The following is a 16,890-nucleotide window of genomic DNA, read 5'->3' on the forward strand; positions in this document are numbered from 1 at the left end:
TCTGCCTGCAACAGAAATTCCGTTGTCCTGCCCCGCTTCTCAAATGTGCTGTGCAAGACCCCAGGCACTGAATGCGAAGGCCGAGAATTCGACCTTGTGCTGAGTGCGCATGTGATAGGTGCTGTGCATGGTCTTGTTCACAGAGAAAGACTATGTTCTTTGTTCACAACTACATTTATCTTTCTGAGGAATTCACTCCCTTTTTCCCATTCCCACAGCCACATCTGTGACTGTCTCACAACGTAGCCTGGCATCACACTCCCAGAGGCTAGCGCAGATTAGGCGTAGGAAGAAGAGGACACGGGAGGACATGTTCTCGGAGCTTATGGCCTGCTCCCGAGCCCAGGCAGCACAGCAGACCCAGTGGCGGGAGAACTTGTCCCAAATGCACCAAGCAAACATGGATCGGGAGGAGAGGTGGCGGCAGGAAGACCAGCAGGTGACTCAAACGCTGCTTGGACTACTGAGGGAGCAAACGGACACGCTCCCGCGCCTTGTGGATGTTCTGCAGGAACGGAGGCAGGAGGACAGAGCCCCGCTGCAGTCTATCTCTAACCGCCCTCCCCCGCCACCAAGTCCCATACCCACCTCACCCAAAGTCCAAAGAAGGAGGGGCGGCAGAGTCCGTGCTAACTCTCACTCCACCCCTGCAGAGAGCTCTAGTAATAGAAGGCTCTCATTCCCCAAAATTTGACAAGTTCTTTCCTTCCCGCCTGACACAAGCCCCCGTCCAAGTTTCACCTCCCAGTTCCATGTGTAGTTGATAATAAAAAATAAGTTTCTGTTAATTACTGTTTCCATCATGTTCTTTTGGAGGAGGAGGGGAAAGGGGGTTGGTAATTGGACAGGACAGTCACCTTTGGCAGGGTACATAGGCGGGGGCAGGTACAGCAGCAGGGCACATACACAGTGCAGTGACTAGTAACCTGGTCAGTCTGGGAGGTGGTTTTCATGTTATGTTGTGGGGGGTGGGTTGCTCTGTGACTTTGTGGTGGGGGAGGGCAGTTACAGATCTTAAGCGGCGGTCCTTATGCAGGATCACAGAGCCACGCAGCAGGGGATCTGTAACCGTCCTCCCCCTGCCACAAAGTCACATAGCCCCCCCCCCATACACACAGTCCCGATCAGGAGGGGTGACAGGCTCCGTTGAAACAACCAGCCCACCACAGCGGAGCCTGTCAATCCTTGAGTTTAGAAGCTTCATTTGCGTCACTGCACTACACCCGCCCCCCACCACAGTCTGCGTCCCAGTTTTAAAACATTCCCGCGAAAACAGTAATAAAGACAACGGTGTTCATTAACAAAGTAGAAGTGATTTTATTTCTAAACGTGTGTTGGAAGGGGGTGAAGGGGGTATGTAACTGGAGAGGATAGTCAACATTAACTGGGTAAAGAAACGGGGGCAGGTTCAGCTTCTCTGTACACAAACTTAAAAGTCACAGGTTACCCTGCTCACTCAGGAACCTAGCTTTCAAAGCCTCCCGGATGCACAGCGCGTCCCGCTGGTCTCTTCTAATCGCCCGGCTGTCTGGCTGTGCGTAATCAGAAGCCAGGCTATTTGCCGCAACCTCCCACCCCGCCATAAAGGTCTCCCCCTTGCTCTCACAGAGATTGTGGAGCACACAGCAAGCTGCTATAACAATGGGGATATTGGTTTCGCTGAGATCACAGCGAGTCAGTAAGCTTCTCCATCTCCCCTTGAGACGGCCAAAAGCACACTCCACCACCATTCTGCACTTGCTCAGCCGGTAGTTGAAGAGTTCTTTTTCACTGTCTAGGGCGCCAGTATAGGGCTTCATGAGCCAGGGCATTAGCGGGTAGGCTGGGTCCCCGAGGATGACTATAGGCATCTCCACATCCCCAACAGTTATTTTGTGGTCCGGGAAGTAAATACCTTGCTGCAGCCGTCTAAACAGACCAGAGTTCCTGAAAACACGAGCGTCATGAACCTTGCCCGGCCATCCGACGTAGATGTTGGTAAAACGTCCCCTGTGGTCCACCAGTGCTTGCAGCACCATGGAAAAGTAGCCCTTTCTGTTAATGTACTGGCTGGCCTGGTGGTCCGGTGCCAGGATAGGGATGTGAGTTCCATCTATGGCCCCACCGCAGTTTGGGAATCCCATCGCTGCGAAGCCATCTATGATCGCCTCCACGTTTCCCAGGGTCACTACCTTTGGCAGCAGTACATCAACGATTGCCTTGGCTACTTGCATCACAACAACCCCCACGGTAGATTTGCCCACGCCAAAGTGGTTCGCGACTGACCGGTAGCTGTCTGGCGTGGCAAGTTTCCAGAGGGCTATGGCCACTCGCTTCTGGACAGTCAGGGCTGCTCGCATCCGGGTGTCATTGCGCTTCAGGGCAGGGGACAGCAACTCACAAAGTTCAAGGAAAGTTCCCTTCCGCATGCGAAAGTTTCGCAGCCACTGGGATTCATCCCAGATCTGCAGCACTATGCGGTCCCACCACTCAGTGCTTGTTTCCCGTGCCCAGAATCACCGTTCCACGGCATCAACATGACCCATTGCCACCGTGATGTCCTCGGCGCTGGGTCCCGTGCTTTCTGAGAGGTCTGTGCTACTCTCAGACTTCAGGCCCTCACCGCGGTGCCGTAGCCTCCTCGCCTGACTTATCTGCATCTGCCTCAGGGAAAGGTGGATGATAAGCTGCGAGGCGTTGAGAGCGGCCACAACTGCAGCGATGGTCGCAGCGTGCTCCATGCTCGCAGTGCTGTGGCGTCCGCGCTGTCACTGACTAGAAAAGTGCGCGAACTGATTTCCCGCCGGCGCTTTCAGGGAGGGAGGGCGGGAGTGATGGACGGATGACGACAGTTACCAAAAAGCACCCTCGAGACATTTTTTTTTACCCAGAAGGCATTTGCGGCTCCACCCAGAATTCCAATGGGCAGCGGTGACTGCGGGAACTGTGGGATAGCTGCCCACAGTGCACCGCTTCCAATGTCGACGCTTTCCCCGTTACTGTGGACTCACAAAGTCGAATTACTGTCCTTAGTGTGGACACACACGTTCGACTTTGCAATATCGATTCCAAAAATTCGATTTAAGTAAAATCGAACTACTCTCGTAGTGTAGACATACCCTTAGTGTTTGAATGCAAGGTCTGTGATGAGGTGGGCACAATAAATACTGATTTTTAATATGAAATGTTTTCTATAACAATAATTTGCTTTATTTGTATTTTTAAAACCATTGTCAGATACAGATTTTGGAAACCAGTTATTAAAGAAAGTATATCTCTGTAATTTCCACGTGCAGTCCATTCAAAACCTTTTGGATTTGACAATTAATAGAATGGAAATTGTCACTATCCTAGTTTAATAAAGCAACCACTTTTTCCTTGTTTGGATTTTCATAGGATTCTGTCACTTCTGCACGGATGTTACAGTCTGACCTAACAAAATATAAAAGCTGGACTTCAACTGCCTGATTACACTGCCTAGACCATTAGGCAATAAGTTATAGAAAGAAAAATATGTTTAGAATTTAACTTTGTCTTTCTCAAGCAATTATTGATGATCTCCATCTGAGAAGAGACATGCAGATTTTTAAAAATTTATTATTTTTTAGTATTTTTAAATGAGAAAACAAAAATATTAACTTTCAGCAAAAAGGGCTTTCAGATTTGTGGTGTTTTTCCTGCATATAAGGATACTGTTACAGATGTTTGTGATTATAATCTTTGCAAACAATTGTCAGAAAAATTCATCTGATTTCCAAAGACTGCAGAACAGCAGATGTGGATTTAAGTTTCAAACAACAGTATCCTTAATCATTTACATGTGGACACAAACAGAACTTGAAGCTCAGTGGGAAGTGACTGGATGCTTTGTTAGGCTGGTTTACAGTAGAGAGATGCATTTTCATTTGTCTGCCTTTCTCTCATAGCCCTTTTTAAAGGAGAGTTAATGAAAGAACAAGAAAGAGGCCTATTTTAATTTGATATTTGACTCTTTCTGGAAATCAAAAGGCTTAGGGACCACCTAAGATGGTTGAAGGTTTAACCTAATAGATTTCTTCATCTCTCTTCCTTTTGATAGTTTATAAACACAAAAAAAGATATTGGAGAATAGAGTAGTTCCATGTCAGCAGCCCATTTTTAAAGGCAATGATTAGTGATAGCCAGCTTTGCCTGTAAGAGGTCTTAAACTAAAGTACAGCTACTGGACGGTAATTCTGTAGATAAGGACTGAAAATTTGCTCAGGTCCAATGTAGAAACTCAGAAAAATCCTTTAGAAAGCTCGTTTTGTGCAAGTGTTTTAGCAGTGTCCATAAATTGGGAGGTGTGGGGGGGGATGGGGGAAATGGAATTCAGTGGCTCTTGAGCTCACAATTGCGGGATGATTGTCAAAAAATTGTGGCAGAGTTGTGGACAAGCCATGGAAAATTGCGGATTTTTTTATTTTTTATTTATTTTTATATTTTATTACTTTTCCACAATTTTCTGCAGCCACTGCATTTTGGATTTCAGATCCACATACTAATCAGATCCAATCAATCCTATTTCTAGATCTAGAGAGAGCAGCTCAAAGTGATATAGCACCGATACAAAAAAGTATTCAAGTGCTGTCAGGGCTAGCACTGCCTTTATGCACGAAGTTTTTGATTGGTGTCTTTAATTCAAAGGTAAGTATCAGATACTGGTGATTCCATCATTTAAAACTTTAGAAAAAATAGTTGGGTCATAGGATAGCAGCCAATTCTGTTAGTTTTGGTGGTTTGATGGATCACTTCGATGATTACCTGTTCTGTTCATCCCCTCTGAAGAACTTGGCGTTGGCCACTGTCGGAAGACAGGATACTGGACTAGATGGACCATTAGTCTGACCCAGTATGGCCGTTCTTATGTTACAACCACAATTACAGTGCTTATTACTGATTGATGAGCAAGTTTTGAAAAAGCTATTTGATCTGCTGAATAAGGAGACCTATACTAGTAATTGCTATATAATTTAAGCTTTCATTTAAAAATTGTCTAGCTCTTACCCTTCCAGATATCTTCACAATCATCTGATGCAAATAAAAACTGGTGAAGCAGTGTCTTCATGAGTCTGCAGAGAAAAACTTAGTGCCTCTGCAGCTGCTTAGCTTTGACAACCTGTAGCTGAGTAAAATTGATAAGCTTCTAGTCTGTTTCACTGCCACTATTCAGAACCTTGTGGGAAGTACTGACAAAATTCATGTCAGTTTTATGTCACTTCTTGGGGGATCTGTGAGCAGCAGCACGGTCTGCATTTCTTGTTATTTCAGGTAATTAACAATGGAAGAGCACCCCAAAAATGGAGAGTGGGGGATGAAAAAAAGATAGGGATGGACCTCTTTCCCCCTTCATCACACGCCACCTCAGTACCTTTCTGGAACTTCGGGACTTTTCAGGAGAGATCAGAGACAGAAAACTCTTCTCCCTTCTAGTAGTTAGAGCACTGAACTTCAAAATTTGAACCCTACTAGCGGGAGGCTGAGATGAAATATAGAGTTACAAATCAGGGTCCAGAGAGAACACCCTAATAGAATTCTGAGTACTTTCCCTTTCCTAGCAGCTGGGATGACAGGAGTGCCTGGCTTCTCACAATGATGTTGACCCGAGACCTTACTGATGGTCGTTCCTTACCCTTACTTTCTACCCTACATGCTCTTTTTTTTTTTTTTTAAATCTATTTCTAGCTATTTGGTTTAGCCTTCTGGCAAGTAGGCGTCTCGTAAACTTTTCAAACTTTGATGATGGCAATACAAATTTACAAAGATAAAACATAGAAAAAATACTACCGGGGGAAAGATACCCAAAGACCAAAAGGAATTTTTTGAAGAAGTTATTTTAATTAAATGTTCTAAAAGCATCAGCAGTATTGTGATTTCAGGCTAAAATTACTGTGTCTGAGGTCAGTCCTGAGTGGTGGTTTGACTGGAGTTTATATATACTTACAAAATCTTTTCATAGACATTCTTTAAGATTAATCTGTCAGTACTTTACTAAGGCTATGTCTACACTACCGCGGTAAGTCGACCTACGCTACGCAACTCCAGCTACATGAATAATGTAGCTGGGGTTGATGTACCTTAGGTCGAGTTACCACAGGGTCTACACTGTGGGGGGTGGGGTCAATGAGCGAAACTCTCCAGGTGACTTACCTTATTCTTCTTGTCGGAGGTAGAATACAGGGTCGACTAGAGAGCGATCTGCTGTCGATATGGCGGATCTTCACTAGACCCGCTAAATCGACCGCCTGTGGATCAATCTCAGAGCATCAATCCCAGCTGTAGTGTAGATGTAGCCTAAATGACCAATTGTTTTCTCCTCCTGTCTGCTTCTATGTGACCTTAGTTTGCCCTTGTTTGACCTTAGTTTTTAATATTTTTCTTTCAAAGTAGATGCCTTCATGGATATAATTTGTTTATATGTTTTTCAAAATAAAGCAAACCTAATGATGTCCAAAACAAAATTCCTATAACCAATATGGTTTGTAATTTTTACCCTTGGTCTAGAATGACTTAGAGGTAAGTATTTTTCATTAAACATGACTTTACAAACATTGTCAAATGTTGTGGTTCAAAGGTTAATACATTGAGATTTTTCTGCTCCATTTAATCTACAGAGAAAATATGGGTTATTGTGGACAACCTGCTGCAATGCATACAGTACATTTATAAAGCTAATGGTGTTGGTAATGTTCAATTGAGAACCTGCCAATGATTTCTCAATGTTGCCAGAGATGTCAGCAGAATGAGGTCACAATCTACTTTAATGTATCCTAAAGGTCCTAAGAATGGCCCTACTGGGTCAGACCAAAGGTTCATCTAGCCCAGTATCCTGTCTTCTGACAGTGGCCAGTGCCAGGTGCCCCAGAGGCAGTGAACAGAACCGGTAATCATCAAGTGATCCATCCCCTGGTTGCTCATTCCCAGCTTCTGGCAAACAGAGGCTAGGGACACCATCCCTGCCCATCCGGGCAAATAGCCATTGATAGACCTATCCTTCATGAAATTATCTAGTTCTTTTTTGAACCTTGTTATAGTCTTGGCCTTCACAGCATCCTCTGGCAAGGAGTTCCACAGGTTGACTGTGCGGTGTGTGAAAAAATACTTCCTTTTGTTTGTTTTAAACCTGCTGCCTATTAATTTCATTTGGTGGCCCCTAGTTCTTGTGTTATAAGGAGGAGTAAATAACACTTCCTTATTTACTTTCTCCACACCAGTCATGATTTTATAGACCTCAATCATATCTCCCCTTAGTTGTCTCTTTTCCAAGCTGAAAAGTCCCAGTCTTATTAATCTCTCCTCATATGGCAGTAGTTCCATACCCCTAATCATTTTTGTTGCCCTTTTCCGAGCCTTTTCCAAGTCCAATATATCTTTTTTGAGATGGTGCGACTACATCTGCACACAGTATTCAAGATGTGGGCATACCATGGATTTATATAGAGGCAACATGATATTTTCTATCCTATTATCTATCCCTTTCTTAATTATTCCCAGCATTCTGTTAGCTTTTTTTGACTGCCGCTGCACATTGAGTGGATGTTTTCAGAGAACTATCCACAATGACTCCAAAGTCTCTTTCTTGAGGGGTAACAGCTAATTTAGACCCCATCATTTTATATGTATAGTTGGGATTATGCTTTCCAATGTGCATTACTTTGCATTTATCAACATTAAATTTCATCTGCCATTATGTTGCCCAATCATCCAGTTTTGAGAGATCATTTTGTAGCTCTTCGTAGTCTGCCTGGGAGTTAACTATCTTGAGTAGTTTTGTATCCTCTGCAAATTTTGCCACCTCACTGTTTACCCCTTTTTCCAGATCATTTATGAATATGTTGAATAGGACTGGTCCCAGTACAGACCCTTGGGGGACACCACTGTTTACCTCTCTCCATTCTGAAAACTGACCATTTATACTACCCTTTTTTTCCTATCTTTTAACAAGTTACCATGAGAGCACCTTCCCTCTTATCCCGTGGCAGCTTACTTTGTGTAAGAGCCTTTGGTGAGGGACCTTGTCAAAGGCTTTCTGAAAATCTAAGTACACTATATCCACTGGATCACCTTGGTCCACATGCTTGTTGACCTCCTCAAAGAATTCTAGTAGATTGGTGACGCATGATTTCCCTTTACTAAAACCATGTTGACTCTTCCTCAACAAATTATGTTCATCTATATGTCTGACAATATTGTTCTTTACTATAGTTTCAACCAGTTTGCCTGATACTTACCGGCCTGTAATTGCTGGGATCACCTGTGGAGCCCTTTTTAAAAATTGGCGTCACATTAGCTATCCTCCAGTCATCTGGTACAGAAGATGATTTAAATGATAGATTACAGACTACAGTTAGTAGTTCTGCAATTCCACATTTGAGTTTCTTCAGAACCCTTGGGTGAATACCATCTGGTCTTGGTGACTTATTGCTGTTTAATTTATCAATTTGTTCCACAACCTCCTCTAATGATACCTCAGTCTGGGACAGTTTGACAGAGGTCTTCCTCTTTTCAAAAAGAAAAAAGTGCATATTAAAGGGAAACTGTCAGAATCTGTTGGAGAATGTCATCATAATTGTAAGAATCTTTTCTTCTAATTCATTAATTTCACCAGAAACTTCATTTTAATTAAAAAGTCAGTTTATTCAGAATGTCTGGCTGATTTGTGCTTTTTTGATGCACGGTCAGCAGAGGGAGCACAAATTAAATAGCATACTGATCCACTCTTCAGAAATGAGCTGACATCATTGATGATGGTGGGGGGGTGGAGGGAAGGGCCCTCAAGCAAGGAAGTAAACAGAAATATGTTAATTTTAAGCTCCATTTCAAACATGAAAAATATCAATATTTGCCTAATAGGAAAAAAGTTATTGGCAAATGTGTTCTCAAGCCAAGAGAATAGCATGAAAAATGGAGTCAATATTAAGAACTCTAAAAAAAAAAAAAGTGGATGCTGGAGGATGAGAAAAGCACTTGAAAAAACGAATGTTTATTTTTTTTACTCTTGCCATCCAAATAGATAGTTGTTTGTGCTTTGACATCTTTCTGATCTCTCATATTTTTTCCAAAAGAGTCTGTAAATGGCCTTTTTTCAGGAGATAAAGCTGGCTTTGGGGATGAAGTGAATGTTCTTTCTTGGACCAGGTACTAGAGGTGTTGAGGGTCATCAATTATGATAGCACTCTACTGTAGATCTTAAGCTTGTTTGTGCTACCATTATATGTGTTTGAGCTGCAGTGGCACCAGGAATATTCACTGCGCTGTCACTGGCTCTCTGCCACCTCACCAGCCCACTCTTGAGTTCTTCCTATTTAAACTCACTTTGACAAAAGCTTTTAGCAAATTTTCAGTTGAAAGTACAGGGTGAAATCCTGGCCCTCTCTGAAGACAATGACAAAACTCCAATTGATTTCAACATGGCCTGGATTTGACACAGTGTTTTCAAAAGAGGGGAGTGAACAGTTAACAGCTTTGTATGCAAAGGAAGTAACCTTTTTTTTCTGAGCCTGAAAATGTATTGATGAACCAGAGTAATAGACCCTGCTTATAATGTGGCCATCTGTAGAAAGAATACCTTTTCAGCTTTGTAAGAGACATCGAGAAACTGTCAGACTCAAGTTATCTTAGTGTTTGCCAGTTGAGGATAAGCCAACAGCTGTACTTTGCACTCACTCCCTGCAGGCATTACAACAAGGAGAAGATTTCAAAGAATTAAAAACAGCATTTCCATTAGGCTTTAAAAGTTTGGGGTCAGACAAACATCCTTGTTTGGTTTTCAATCAAAAATGCCAGGAGACCAAGGGTGATCGCCTCATGATTTCCTACATGGCATAGTGTACCGCGGAACTTCCCTTTTTTTTATTTATTTTTTTAGGTGGTGGATTTTCCCCTTGGAAAAAAATGTTTCAGCATTGGTTGCTCTAGTTCCTAGGGTTCATTGATTGATTGTGCCTGTCAAGCTGTCTGGAATAGCTCATGACTGTGAGTGCCAACCTCAGGGCAGACTGTCAAAAAGCAGAGCACAAACCCCAAACTGGTTGTGAAGTCTATACTTAGATTTTTCCAACCAAGTATCAAGTGTGAACTCCTCAAGCACTATAGTAGCCTAACCATGGAGTCACAGACAGTCCCCTTGTGTACTGCAGTCTATCTTGCCCCCCCAGACAAACTTACCTTTGTTATAGATGATCTCTTACACAAAAAATCACAACAATATTCAGGTTACTCCCAGTCCCATAGAACCAGTAACTGACCCCAGGTAAATTGGACTTTAGATCTCTCACCAAAGACAATGCTTGTAGCCAAGCCTAAAAGTTTATTAACCAGGAAAAAGAAATGAGTGTTATGTACCAGATTAAAGCAGTTAAATATACAGACACAAGTGAGTTACAATCTTTAGTTTCAAAAAGTAATAGAAGCTGCTGTAACGTACAAGCTCAGTGTGTCCTTTAGGGCTAACCCAAGCTAAGCCCCTTGGGGATCCCTTGCTTATGCTGAGAAATGTTGCCATCTCAAATTCCAAGCAGCATAGTGATACAGATCCTTCTGTTCAGGGATTTTTATTCCTTTCTCCCAGAGTTCAAACTGTGATGAGCCAAGGTTGGGGTGTCCTTATTCTATGGAAACACCATTAGTTTGTCACGTTGAAATTTTGAATCTCTATAGTTGGCCTACACCATGCTAGTTCAGCTTTCAAGGAATTTTTACATAGGAGAAGTAAGGAGAGCCAACAATATTTTTAAAGCGTTAATATTAATTTGGTAAAAGCAGAGAAAAGTCTTGGTGGTGTATTTTCCCTCTGTGTCTGGAGAATTTACATGTGTAACTCTCCTGTATTTGTCGGTCTCTGTGTATGTTTATATGCTGACTGTAGTAACTGGAACAACTGTTTTGGGCAGTGAAAAAAGAGAAGTAGAAATTTAGGGAAAACAAAACTTTTTCACCAGGAATTCATTATGCTGTAACAAATTATTTGCCATTTTTTACAGAACTTAATTAGATTAATTTAAACAAATGTATTTCCAATTATATTATTTGACATGATGGGACTTCGGCAAAGAACTGAAGCATGCTGTCACAGCTTTCAAACAGGACTATTTATTTTTATCTACTTTACTACTTTATCTATTGTTTACTTTGACTATCTGCTTTACAAAGCTGATGACAAAGAGCCAATAAAACACAAAGATTTTATTTATTGAATTACCAGAACAGACTGTGTAATTTTCCGAAAATGAAGATGATAATCTATAGCAGTGTTTAAACAAACTGGCTCCAGAGTCAGCCTAGAATGACAAAAATTGAAAAGGCAAAGAAAAGGTTCTTTGTGGTGTGCAAAACCACACAGTTAACATATTTCTTAGAGGCTGTTGAATTCCCACTGTCCCTGGGGTTGGCTATTTCACCATCTGCAAAACTGAGTACAATTTTAACTCCTACCAAACAGTGGCAAATTAATTTTACCTTCCTCTGGCTGGCATAAAAGAAATACTACTTAATGGATTTGTAAGCCCCCGTCGGAAGGGCAGACTGGATGAGAGATGGGGTTGCTCATGATTTCCAGAGTTCTGTGAAAACTGTGGGAGGTTTTCTACAGGCAGGAAAACTAGAGAGAGAGATAACTGAATAAGGTTCTTATTTTCGGTTGAATGTAACCGTAATATTTTACTGATACACATGAAAAGCCTTTAGTTTTTCTCAGTACCTCTATTTCTGTTTTCTTCTTAATTTTGCATTACATTTTTTAGGAAATTATAATAAATGTGGCACCTCTTGTATCTCTTATTTGAAATAGATAATTTATTATCTTCTCTTTAGAATTTGAAATTAATATATATTTTAATTTGCTCTTTGTATTTGCTGTCAGTGAGAGCTGAACAGAACATTTCTCCCTTATTGATCACATTCCAGGCACTGTTGTATATGCAGCTTCTGCAACTTTATAAGAAATTGCTATGATCATTTTAATATGCTGTAAAGCCCTTTAAAGCTTATTAATCTTTTTGGATAATGTTCTGTTTAGACTCTTTTCCCCAAAAGCTACCTCCTCACCACCAAGACTTTGATCACAGCACCTGCAGCAGTTCCAGCCATTGGTGAACTCTTTGAAAACTGACCTTGGCTCTAGAATAGAGACTCCTAAAGGACACTGTGAAGATCCCTGCCTTACCTTTGTTGCATTTTAGATGGGCTGTGGGAGGAGTGGATGAATTTTTTTATGCTTTGTTCTGTTCTACGTGTTCAAGAGAAGGGAGGATTGTTTGTATGGGTTGAAATCTTGGCTCCACACAGTCTGTTGATGTAAGTGGGGCAAGGATTTCACCCACAATGTGGGAAGGAGTCAGGAGCTGTGTGTGTGAGATTAATGATCTTGGATTCAGATTGAACTTTTCCAAAATGGTATATGGCCACTCACCCAAGTGACTAACCAAAAAAAAAAAAAAAAAAAAAAAAAATTACCAAACAAAACAAAACAAAAAAAACCCCAAACAAAATTGGACATGAGACTTCAATCCCTTATCTTCTAAGTAATACAAGTGTAAATTCATCCAGTTTCAAATGTATTCTCACACAGGATTAACAAAATTATAGTAATGAACCTTTCATCTCTGCCTCTCACTCTTCCCTCCCTCCCCCCACTAATTGGGGCCACATCAAAAGCCAGAAGAGTCCCATGTGCTCTCATTGAAACTAAAGCAGACATTTTGACGTCAGCCTGTGTTCCAGTTTTATTAAACTGTTCTCATGGTATTTAAATTAGATCTGGTAATATTGTCAATAGTTTATCTAAATTTAGCCATTTTTTCCTGTACATAATTTGTCCATGAATAGACTTTGATTTGTATATGTCTGTTTGTTCTTTGTAATGGTCTGAACAGTTTATGTGAACAAATATCAGCCTATAACTTGTTTAAATGGTTCACTTACATGGTTTTTGCTATTTTTGGTCACATGGTATTGTTTCTGCTTACTGATAGGGTGTCTGAAACATTACAAGCAAAATAATGAATATATTCTTCCACCCCTGCGCACAAATATAAGGGTGAATACAGATATTTGTATGAGCACAGTTCCCAAAAGTTTTCAGGGACAAAAACATGTTCATTCAAGTAGAAAGAGGGGCATATACCAAAGTCAGTGAACAGCTGTTCTGAATGTGAACAAACATTATGAACAGCATTTTGCAATATTTACCCAGCTCTACTCTAAGTGAAGTAAACCATAATGTCTACCAGGAGAGTATAAATGATTCCAGTTGCTCCTTTCTAGGAAAGGACAAATTGAAAGGGGAATAGTTGGGGTGGCAGTATGTTCTAGTGGATACAGCACCAGATTACGCCTCAGGAGACTTGGGTTCTATTCCTGGCTCTGTCCCTGCCCTGTTGGTGATATTAGACAAGTCATTCCATTTCCCTATTTGTAAAATGGGGCTAATGATTCTGACCTTTGTAATGTGCTTTGAGAGCTACATATGAAAAACGAACTCTTACAGCAGTTATTCCTTATTAGTTTTATTTGTATCTGAAGTCCTCAGAGCCATGATGATATGGAGACTGGGCTTAAATTAGGAAATTCTCCATTATTTCTCAGTTATACAGTGTTGTTTCCAAGAAGCATCCAATATAGTAGCTATAGTGCATAAATTGGAGGGTAGTCACAAAGATGTGGTCACTGTAACATGCATTCTGAGCTGTATTATTAGCTTTTGGTCCCAGTATTTGTTATGATTATGTGTTAAACTAGTTAGTTGTAGTGTTTTTTTGTTGTTGTGTTGCAGGTTTGCTTTTTGGGGTCACACTTACTGCACTCTGATGCAGTATTTATAATTTTGCAAAACCATTATGAAGCACTGATAGGCTAGCTTGAAGATTGAGACCTGTAACTCCTGTATGTGGTATTTGTGGTAACTTTATTTTTGAAACTTACTTTTATTTATACTTATAAAATTGGGGATTCAAAGCTTTGAATAGGAGAAGAATAATTATATGGAAATTGAACAAGTCTGGAATGTATGCTTAAGATATTATCCTTGTGGAGTTTGTTGTTTTCCTAGCTGCATGTAAAGCCTTGAAACTGCCTTTGACTAAAGATTTCTGAGAATCTAATACAGGGGTCTCAAGCACACGGGATGCGGGCTGCATGTGGCCCGCAGAGTTATTTCCTGTGGCTCACCATAGGCGCCGACTCCACCAGCAGCCAAGCTCCCCTCATCCTCCGACCCCTTCCTTCTCCCCGCCCCCCGAGCGCGCCACATCCCCAGTCCTCCGCCTACCTCCCAGCACTTCCCGCTGCCAAACAGCTGTTTGGTGGCATTTAGGACTTTCCAGGAGGGAGGGGGAGGAGCGGGGATGCAGTGTGGTCAGGGGAGGAGGTGGAGGAGAGGTGGGGCGGGGATTTGGGGAAGGGGTTGGAATAGGGGCAGGGAGGGGGCAGAGTTGGGACAGGGACTTTAGGGAAGGGGTTGGAATGGTGGCGGGGAAGTGGTGGGAAGAGGCTGGGCAGGGGTGGGGCCTCATGGACTAGATGAGCAGTCTGAGGTATGAAGTTCAGCATGTATGATTCTTCGCTGTGAGTAGTTGAGAAGAATATTTGTTAAAAGTGGCGACGTATTTTGTATGAATAGTTACTTTAAAAAGTTCCTGCCATTACAGCTATGTTGATAGACTGTTAGTGTAGATCATCATCAGTGTTACTGACCACATAAGGAATAGTTACAGGTGTTTATATTTTATTAAAACCCCTCTTCGCATTACAATTTTAAAAAAGTTAATACACTGACTTTTAATAGCATACTATATTACTTTTCATTTTTTTTTAATTTTTGACTATACTTTTATATCATTGTATGAAAAGGTTTCAGTCATGCAGCCCTTGAGCCAATGTACTAGTCCTCATGTGGCCCTCGTGGTGATTTGAGTTTGAGATCCCTGATCTAACAGCTTGTGCATGACTTATTAACTAAGGCTCCAACAATATGATTTTGGTTATGCTTGTCATGTACTAATGCTTTCAAAGCCATGGGCATTGCCTCTCCACGAGTATTCGCTTCAGTTGTTGGATGTCTGTAAAGTGATAGCTTGCACTTAATTTTGCATTTAGCTGTTGAATAGGTAAGTATGTTAATATCTGTGGACTGGGCTTTTGGGGAAAAAAGTGCTCAATACCCTGTATGTTACCCCCAATGACCAATAACTGACGCTTCAAATTTTCTGTATCGTTTATTTTTCAAATATTATCTAATAAACTTTTAAATCTCTGATTTTCCCTCTGCTTAATACTTTAGCATTGTCCCCCTTTTCCTTTCCACTTCTTTTTATTAATTTCTTCTAAATGTGTATGCTCCTAGATTTTTGTAACTGATTTATAGCTTTTGTTGTCATCAACAAACTGGTGAATATTAACTAAAGGGATTAATTATGAAATTTCTTTTAAAACAAGCAAACTTTTCTTGTTAAATCCTAGGTATTATGACTGCAGAATTATAGCAATATGACCTAATTTGAGTGCATGTAGTTATTAGCAGTTGCAGATTGACAGCACTGAACACTTCTGGCCACAGAACATATAAACCAGGGACACGGTATTCATATAAACATCATCATACTTTCTGTTTAAAAAAACTTAGTTAGCAACAAAGGTTTTAATTGGTGACATCGGAGATGGAAGCTTTTGTGTGTAATATAGGTATCTGCCTACTAGAATGGCTATTGAACAGGACAATAGTTATTTCCCAGAACCATCCAGGATCCCATGTTAACATTCTTAAGAGTGAATGCATTTTCTTCATGTTCCTTTCTGTTAATTTAGAATGTCTCTCTGTTGCAGTTTACCGTTTAGTATATCCTCTGCTCTGCCAATAGGCAGCTAATAGAAAGTAGGAGCTCTTTCTAGACCGGGGCGGGCAAACTATGGGCCGCATCCAGCCCGTCAGGCATTTTAATTCTGCCCTCAAGCTCCTGCTGGGGAGTGGGGTCAGGGGCTTGCCCCGCTCCTGTGCTCCAGCCGGGGAGCCGGGTCAGGGGTTTGCTGTGCGGCTCCCAGAAGCAGCGGCATGTCCCCCCTCCATGGTCAATGGGAGCTGCAGGGGCAGCGCCTGCGGACAAGGCAGCGCGCAGAGCCGCATGGCTGGCGCCGCACCCCTACATAGGAGCCATAGGCAAGCATGTCACTGCTTCTGGGAGCTGCAGGGGTGGCACCTGCAGACAGGGCAGTGCGCAGAACTGCCTGGCTGCGCCTCCGCGTAGGAGCCAGAGTAGGGACATGCCACTGCTGAGGTAAGCTCTGCCCAGAGCCAGCACCCCTGAGCAACCCCCGCACCGCAACCCCCTGCTCCAGCCCTGATCCCCCTCCCAGCCCAGACTACCCTCCTGCACCCCAAACCCCTCATCCCCAGCCCTATTCCAGAGCCCACACCCCCAGCTGGAGCCCTCCCTCCCCCCCCCCCAGCCCCCTGCCCCAGCCCGGAGACCCCTCCCATACCCTGAACTCATCATTTCTGGCCCATCCCGGAGCCCTCACCCCCTCCCACACCCCAACCCCCAATTTTGTGAGCATTCATGGCCTGCCATACAATTTTTATATCCAGATGTGGCCCTCAGGCCAAAAACTTTGCCCACCCTGTTCTAGAAGCTCAATTATTGCCAAAAACAATTCCAGAGGCTCTGCCTCATTTATGCCCGATGGCTGAAAAAATAATGTGGCTACAACAGATGGTGATATATCTGAGGTTTATCTTTTCATATCTTAGGTAGTAATTGATTATTATTGATAAGATGTTAGTAACTGAAAATAGTATAGGATTTTTTTCAGTTTCTTCGTCAGTTGGAGGCTCATTGCATTACATGGTATTCTGGTTTGCTGTTTCAGGACTTCTCCAAATCCTATTGAAGTCAGTGGGAG

At 42.2% G+C, this 16,890-nt stretch overlaps 2 protein-coding genes across 6 annotated transcripts in view; both read left to right on the forward strand.

Moving 5' to 3' along the window:
* LHFPL2 (LHFPL tetraspan subfamily member 2) overlaps positions 1-16,890 on the forward strand; it is a 219,719-nt gene that overhangs the window by 74,605 nt on the left and 128,224 nt on the right. The gene's annotated exons all lie outside the window — the stretch shown is intronic.
* Positions 1-16,890, forward strand: part of AP3B1 (adaptor related protein complex 3 subunit beta 1) — a 580,418-nt gene that overhangs the window by 28,389 nt on the left and 535,139 nt on the right. The window lies entirely within an intron of this gene.

Source organism: Chrysemys picta, chromosome 6 (genome assembly GCF_011386835.1).
Source record: "Chrysemys picta bellii isolate R12L10 chromosome 6, ASM1138683v2, whole genome shotgun sequence".
NCBI classification, from domain to species: Eukaryota; Metazoa; Chordata; order Testudines; family Emydidae; genus Chrysemys; species Chrysemys picta.